This window comes from Cervus elaphus, chromosome 20 (assembly GCF_910594005.1).
Source record: "Cervus elaphus chromosome 20, mCerEla1.1, whole genome shotgun sequence".
NCBI classification, from domain to species: Eukaryota; Metazoa; Chordata; class Mammalia; order Artiodactyla; family Cervidae; genus Cervus; species Cervus elaphus.
The window spans coordinates 26983460-26992181 of NC_057834.1; the positions used below are offsets into that span (position 1 = coordinate 26983460).

Sequence of the window (8722 nt, forward strand, 5' to 3'; positions counted from 1 at the left end):
ACCTGAAGCCAACACAACATTGTAAATCAACCACACTCCAGGAAAATTAAAAAAAAAAAAAAGATGTTTTGGGAGGACTATGGAAGAGGCAGTTTTAATGTGGATGTTGAATTCAGAGAAATAGAGGAAAGCAATAGAATGGGAGAGACTAGAGATCTCCTCTGGAGAAGGAAATAGCAATCCACTCCATTGTTCTTGCCTGGAGAATCCCAGGGATGGGGGACCCTGGTGGGCTTCCATCTATGGGATCGCACAGAGTTGGACACGACTAAAGCGACTTAGCAGCAGCAGCAGAGATCTCTTCAAGAAAATTAGAGATACCGAGGGAATATTTCATGCAAAGATAGGCACAATAAAGGACAGAAATGGTATGGACCTAACAGAAGCAGAAGATATTAAGAAGAGGCGGCAAGAATACATAGACGACATATACAAAAAAGATATTAATGACCTGGATAACCATGATGATATGATCACTCACCTAGAGCCAGACATACTGGAGTGTGAAGTCAAATGGGCCTTAGGAATCATCACTATGAACAAAGCTAGTGGAGGTGATGAATTTCCAGCTGAGCTATTTCCAATCCTAAAAGATAATGCTGTTAAAGTGCTGCACTCAATATGCCAGCAAATTTGGAAAACCCAGCAGTGGCCACAGGACTGGAAAAGGTCAGTTTTCATTCCAATCACACAAAAGGGCAATGCCAAAGAATTTTCAAACTACCACACAATTGCATTCATTTCACATGCTAGCAAGACCATGCTCAAAATCCTCCAAGCTAGGCTTCAACAGTACATGAATTGAAAACTTCCAGATGTACAAGCTGAATTTAGAAAAGGCAGAGGAACCAGAGATCAAATTACCAACATCCGTTTGATCATAGAAAAAGCAAGAAAATTGCAGAAAAACAACTACTTCTGCTTCATTGGCTATGCCAAAGCCTTTAACTGTGTGGATCACAACAAACTGGAAACTTCTTCAAGAGATGGGAATACCAGACCTGCCTTCTGAGAAACCTGTATGCAGGTCAAGAATCAACAGAACCAGACATGGAACAACAGATTGGTTCAACATTGGGAAAGGAGTGTGTCAAAGCTGTATATTATCACCATGTTTATTTAACTAATCTGCAGAGTACATCATGCGAAATGCCAGGCTGGATGAAGCACAAGCTGGAATCAAGATTGCTGGGAGAAATAGCAATAACCTCAGATATGCAGATGACACCACCTTTATGGCAGAAAGAGAAGAGGAACTGAAGAGCCTCTTGATGAAAAGTTTAAGAGGAGAGTGAGAAGGCTAGCTTAAAGCTCAACATTCAAAAAACTAAGATCATGCCATCCAATCCCATCATTTCATAGCATATAAATGAGGAAACAATAGAAACAGTGAAAGATTTTATTTTCTAGGGCTCCAAAATCACTGCTGAGGGTGGCCACAGCCATAAAAATCAAAAGACGCTTGCCCCTTGAAAGAAAATCTATGACAAACCTGGACAGTATATTAAAAAATGGAGACATCACTTTGTCAACAAAGGTCCATATAGTCAGTGAAAGTGAAAGTCCCTCAGTCGTGTCTGACTCTTTGCGACCCTATGGACTATACAGTCCATGGAATTTTCTAGGCCAGAATACTGGAGTGGGTAGCCTTTCCCTTCTCCAGGGGATCTTCCCAACCCAGGGATTGAACACAGGTCTGCCACATTTCAGGCAGATTCTTTACCAGCTGAGTAAACATGGGAAACCCCTCCTGTAGTCAAAGCTATGGTTTTTCCAGTAGTCTTATATGGATGTGTGTTGGACCATAAAAAAGGCTAAGTGCTGAAGAATTGATGCTTTCTAACTGTGGTGTTGGAGAAGACTCTTGAGAGTCCCTTGGACTGCAAGGAGATCAAACCAGTCAATTCTAAAAAAAATCAACTCAGTGTTCATTGGAAGGACTGATGCTGAAGCTGAAGCTCCAATACTTTGGCCACCTGATGTGAAGAGCCAACTCAGTGGAAAAGACCCTGATGCTGAGAGGGATAGAAGGCAGAAGGAGAAGGGGGTAACTAAGGAAGAGATGTTGGATGGCAGCACCAACTCAATGGACATGAGTTTGACCTAGCTCCAGGAGATAGTGAAGGACAAGGATGCCTGGCGTGCTGCAGTCCATGGAAACACAAAGAGTTGGACTCAACAGAGCAACTGAACAACAAAAATTTTAAGAAGTACTAATGATGGGTACCAACACTAAGATGTGTGATGAAGTTACAACCCTCACCCATGTGAATTTCTTCTCATTCATCCTCACCAAGGCCTTATTCCAAGATGGGAACCATCTGAAGGAATCACAAGATGTGGGTTGTATGTGTTAAAGATTATGGGATCCATGCAGGCTACAGTATTGGGAAAATGTGTTTCTGGCTCTTGAACCTATCATATTTACTTTGTTGCCTCTACCCTGCTGAAAATAGCAATGAGTTAAAGACTAAGAGGTAGACCTTAGAAAGTCAGAAACCTACTTTAAATGGCTCAAGTTCCCCTTTAAGAGGGGAAGATAATGACTGTGAGTTCTCGCTGTGTCCCCATTAAATTGTGAATGGCTTTTCCCTGCTCCACTCCTTAGGCCCTTCCTCCTATGTCTTTAAACTTCAGTCTGTCTCTTCCTCCATTGGCACCAGATGTATCTTCATAAAAAATAAATTCACATTATCTCCCACCCACGTCTGTTGGTTCTGGAGGTCTGTAAGAGCAGCTCCAAATCCTTGGCTTGCTCTTCTAGGTCTTTCACAGCCTGACCCCCAGCTACTCTCCAGCTCCCTCTCCTCACACTTCCTGGGTGACCTCTGCTTCAGTAATCCAGCGCTCACCACCATTTCTCCAAGACCACCATGACTTTTGGGTTAGTCTTCATGAGCTGCTGTAATAAAATACCATAGGCTTGGAAGTCCAAGATCAAGGTGCAAGTATTCATTTCTTGGTGAGAGCTCTCCTCCTGGATTGCAGGTGTCCGCCTCCTTCTTGTATCTCTGATATCGCTTCCTCTTCCTAGAAGGGCACTAGTTCCATGGGAGGGCACGGGGGTCCACCCTCATGATCACAACTAAGCTTGTAAGAGACTGCCTCCTCTTGGAAACCATCTTTGGCTCCCCTCTGGGTGCCTTTGTCTAGGCCTTAAAGAAGTTGGCACTTGGTATGAGAATGCAGTTACGTGTCCATCTCTCCCTGGAGTCTCGAGGGACTGGACTCCGGTGTCTTCTTTGAAGCCCCTGTGTCTAGTACAGGTGCAGTGTAGGCTATTGAATGACTGAATAACACAGCAACAAAGTCACAGCTACTACAAGTGAAAATCAACATTTATGCTTTATTGGGAGCATTTATTCTGTGCTGAGATGCTCTCCTAAATGCTCCACAGTCCTCGTCAATCTTCATTCTCATCTCAGTCCTTTCAGGAAAGTGAATTTACTATCCCCATTTTACAAGGAATATAAGTGTTAATTTGGTCAAGAACTGGAGTTCTTTACTCTGCCTAGGCGGCAAGAGCTTATGAGGCTCAGACATATCATCAACTGGATGCTTTTATTTAAAGCTTTAAAATACTTAAGTATAACCTTTATCAATCTATTCTAACATGTTGGAAATTCTCATGCATTAAGAATGAATATGCTGGAGAGAGAGTGTGGAGCAGTGTGGTGCTTGTGAGTGTCCAGCATGCGTACCGGGGCCAGGGCCAGAAGGTGCAGAAGGCGATGGTGCAGCCCATCAATCTCATCTTCAGATACTTGCAAAATAGATCTCGGATTCAGGTGTGGCTTGAATGAGCAAGTGAATATGCGGATAGAAGGCTGTATCATTGGTTTTGATGAGTATATGAACCTCGTATTAGATGATGCAGAAGAGATTCATTCTAAAACAAAGTCAAGAAAACAACGGATCATGCTAAAAGGAGATAACATTACCCTGCTCCAAAGTGTCTCCAACTAGAAGTGATAGATGAAGTGAGAAATTGTTTGGCAATACCGTTGGGTTTTTTAGGTGTCTTTTGTTAGAGATGTAGTTCTAAAACTTGTATTCATATTGTTCTGCTCACCCTTATGTTATTACCAGATGACAATAAATGCTGTGGGACTGTTTTTATTAAAAAAAAAAAAAAAGAATGAATATGCTGACCACAAGTTCAGTGTAACCCCTAAGGCAACCTCCAAAAAAGAGCTATTACTTAGCATTTTCTTAACCTGATGTCCTTTTTTGTTTGTATCAAAGTTGTAAAACTTTCTTTCACAAGATTCTCAGCTAGGTTGTTTAACAGAGCAACTCAGCCTTACCCTAGAAAGTATGACTCAGGCTTAGGTGCCATTCAAAGCTGTGTTTCCTACTTGTTTCCCAGGCAGTTTCCATGCTAGCTTTAGCAGACACTGCTTTGTGGCGTATGCCTGCTTTGGTGTACAATTTGAAGCACGAAAATCTCTTTAGTGAAAAATTAAGCCAGCCTACAAAATCAGGCTCTGAGAAAACTTCTATTAGAGGGACAGATTAGATGATGGTTGCATCTTTCTAGATAACTATAACAATAATAAAAAGAACGATACTTTCTCAAGACCCTCCTGTATTTCAGCATAGTCTATAAGGTTGGCGGACTTTCCACACCTTACAGAGGAAGAAATTGAGAATCAGGAAGTTGTGTAACTTGCTCAGTGAGAGGACGGGGACTCGGGAGCTGAACCAAGGTTAGTGTGAGATCCCACGCTTTTCTCCCGTGAGCTACAAAGCAGGATAGTGCCAGTACCCTGTCTGCAGGCATCCAACGTTTTAATCTGGTTTGTAAAACCATCAATTCATGCTCCGCTAACGTGACCTAGTGCTCATTCCCGGCCTCCGTATTTCTAGCGGGGGGTTTCACATCCTGTATTACCAGGGTTGACCTGTCCCAGAAGTCTGCTCACTCTTCTGTAGGGTTGGAAAATGTCCAGAGGACAGAAGCAGAAGAAGGGTGCAGCCAGGGTAATGACATAGTGGGTGACAGCTGGCATAGTATTGAATAGCTTGATTGCAGGGACACTGACTGAGTTGCTTAGTGGGACATATTTAAACCTGTCCCTGACCTTTCCCCAGGCTCTCTGCCTCCGTCTTATCTTGTTTCTACTTCTGGTGTGAAGGGTCTAGACCAATTTAATGATGAATAATGATAAAACCCAAGAAATGTTCTTATTAAGTCAACTTTTTATCTTGAAGATGGGAATTATGTGGGCAGGTAAAAACTCCAGGTGAATCCCATGTAAAGACCCGGGTGGCCGTTCTCACTCTTTCACACACAGAGAATCTTGGTGGAGACTGCAGCTTTAGAAAGCTGGAGCGATTTGAAAATACATAATTCTCTAGGCTATAAAATTTACTCCACTAGATTCAATCTAATCCCTTGAGCCAAAGATCAAATTCTTTGCCAGATGTGGTTTTCCATTGTCATTTCAGCCTTCAGGTGGGAAAGCAATTGTTTCTAGGTTTTAATATTAAGAAGCTATGTCTCTATAAGCCAAAAGGACGTGCGGGTCAGAGCAATTAACTGAGCAGTCAGTCTGCAAACTTGGACCTTTACTGCCCAGAGTAGTCTAGACTGGGCAGATACATTGATCCTGGTTTTAATTTTGTAGTTTTATCAGTGTCCAGAAATTTGGTTTATTTCAGAGCTTTATTTAACTACTTGCTTTTTGAAACTGGCCTTGAATTGGTGCTTCCCTCATTTCTTTTTCTCTCTCTTTGGTATGTTCTCCACAGCTGGAACCAGGGGCTGGAGAGTGTTGAAATGAAATGCCAGAGCCATCCATTGCAGGCTTCCAGGATGGCTCTGGCCGTGGGAGTCCAGTGACCCTGGGAGGCTGAGATGGACTCAGTTCTTCTGACTTAATGTGGCTGGAGGAGCCCCAGCTCTGGAATTTTATCATGATCTTTCATGCTGGGGGTTCAGCCAACCCATGGGAAATTGGACTTGGGTGGGGCCACCTGGCAACAAATCCAAACTGAAATAGGAATCTGCTCTTTAAGGCTGACTGTGAAAATGTACATGGGCCCACAGCCCAGCCCAGATGCCTAAAGGACCTTGGGAAGGGAGGAAGTGGGATAAAAAAATCTTTTAGCCGCACACTGAAAACACCGCTTATTCAACCGGCATTTCTTTATGCACTAAGCCTGGAATATGGGAAGGGCCACTGAATGTCTTCTCAGGCCCATAAACAATGGCAGGGGCACAGTATTCCAGGAACCTGTTTTGAAAGATGTTGTAGATTTTTGTTTTTCTGACAGTCCTAACTACTTTTAATTTTTAAAAACTTTTTCTCATATTGGAGTACAGCCAATTAACAATGCTGTCATAGTTTCAGGGGGACAGCAAAGGGACTCAGCCATATGCATGTACACATATCCATTCTCCCCCAAATTTCCCTCCCATCCAGGCTGCCACATAACATTGGGCAGAGTTCCCTGAGCTATATTCATTTTTTAAAAAAGGAATGGTGACCCTTTGATGAGGCAAAGTAGCTAGCATTGAGTACTCTTGTGGGATATATTGTAAGAGACATGGGTTCAATCTCTGGGTGGGGAAGATCCCCTGGAAGAGGCATGGTAACCCACTCCAGTATTCTTGCTTGGAGAATCCCATGGACAGAGGAGCCTGGTGGGCCACAGTCCATCGGGTTGCAGAGAGTCCGATACAATGGAAACAACTTAGGATACACGCACATGGGATATATTAGTCATTGATCACTTACCTTTTCCAATAGCTCAGACACTCCTGGAAGTGAGGCCTCTTAAGCCCAAGGGAAGGCTGAAACTAAAAAGGGATCATTGGGATCATCCATTGCAGTGGTCCTTAACATGATTCCACATTGGAATCATGTGAGGATATTGTAAACCTACGGGCGTCTGGGTCCCATTTCAGACCAATTAAATCAGAATGTCTAGGGGAACCCATCCTGACATAGGTATGTTTTAACACCCCTCTAAGCATTTGGAGAAGGCACTGGCAACCCACTCTGGTACTCTTGCCTGGAAAATCCCATGGGCAGAGGAGCCTGGTAGGTTGCAGTCCATGGGGTCACTAAGAGTCGGACACGACTGAGCTACTTCACTTTCACTTTTCACTTTCACGTTTTGGAGAAGGCAGTGGCAACCTACTCCAGTGTTCTTGCCCGGAGAATCCCAGGGATGGGGGAGCCTGGCAGGCTGCCGTCTATGGGGTCGCACAGAGTCAGACACGACTGAAGCGACTTAGCAGCAGCAGCAGCATTCTGCTGTGCAGCTGAGGTTGAGAAACACCAAGCTAGATGAATTTTACATGTGAACTCGAGGCCCAGGGAGATGGAGTATCCTGCCCAAGTCATGTAGCTAGCTATTGTCAAAACCAGATTCTTATCTAACACTCTTGTGTCACATTAAGTTGCTTCTCTTTATTGTGGTTTCATGATAAATTAAAAACACACTTCAAAATGTAAGTTTCTAAAGTAACTTTAAGAAATGGATTTCACTTTAAGGCAAACAACAATTGAATCACTAATGCACTCATGCTTTCCTATGTGATGATCTCTTGACAAATGCGACTGTTCATTGTACTTGGGGCCAGTGAGTCAAATGTTGGCTCCTTGACTGCTTCTCCATTGCAGGCGCAGCATTCTGGCATTCTGTTTCTTCCCCGGAAATCTTGCAACTCCTTTGATTCCCTTTGTTAATAGAAAACACTCTCCGTGAACCTCTAGCTGGTGATACAGATCTACCAAGGAAACATTTTCCACAGAACTCACTTCATTTGGGGACCATGTGTCCAGAAGAGCTGTCATTTCTGGCCAAGGCACCAATAGCACATGGGCCATCACTATTCCACGAGACATTTGGTTACCAACTAAAGAACTGAATTGGATGTCAGCAGCCAGCCCTGGAAACTTACTATTTTTTGTCCAGCCCACCATATTTGCCACACTGAAATGAAAATTCATAACCAGGCTTACCAACGATACCATTTAATTTCATTTCATAGATAAGACTTCAAGGTGTTCTGGTCTCTACACAAAACATTTGAATTTCTTCTTGTGTCAAAAGATGGAAAAACCTATGATGTAAATTTCAAGGCATTTAGAGAAATTGCCTTATCTAGACTAATGGTCTTCAATCTTGGCTACATCAGACTCATGTGGGGGTTTAAAAATATAACCGTTGTTTGGGCCCCACCCCTGATAGAATTAGTCTGAGGTGGGACCAAAGCATGAACATTTTCAAATACTCCTCAGCTGAGTCTCATGTACACCTTGGGTTGAGAACCATTGCACCTGGTTATTAAAGAGGGCTCTGAGCTCTGAATTTTCATTCTGGCCTTAGAGCTATAGGAATTGCATCTCATTTTATATATTCAACAAATTTATGTTTAAGAGGGAAAGTAATTTTGCACTACTTTCCATAGGTATCTTTTCCTCCAAAAGCCCTTATATTTTGTTTTCACCTTTGCAGCCTCATTATGGCTAAAGCAGAGATTGATCACCCCTGGGAAGGAGAAGGTAGGTGCTGCCAAGAATGGTGGTTTGCAACCCGAGATGCCCTTTAGAATCTCCTGGGAAGCTTTAAAGAATTGCCAGTGCCTGGCCACTCCAGACTAATTAAATCAGAGTTTGGGAGAATGGGCCCAGGGAATACTATAAACATATCCCAGGCATAATAGTTTTTTGTTACACAGTCAAGGTTGAGACTGATGGCTCCAGTA

General features: G+C 43.1%; 1 pseudogene; it reads left to right on the forward strand.

Annotated features, from left to right (window-relative positions):
- The window catches only part of LOC122678323, a 36334-nt pseudogene extending 32220 nt beyond the window's left edge, over positions 1–4114 (forward strand).
- The last annotated feature ends 4608 nt before the right edge of the window (positions 4115–8722 follow it).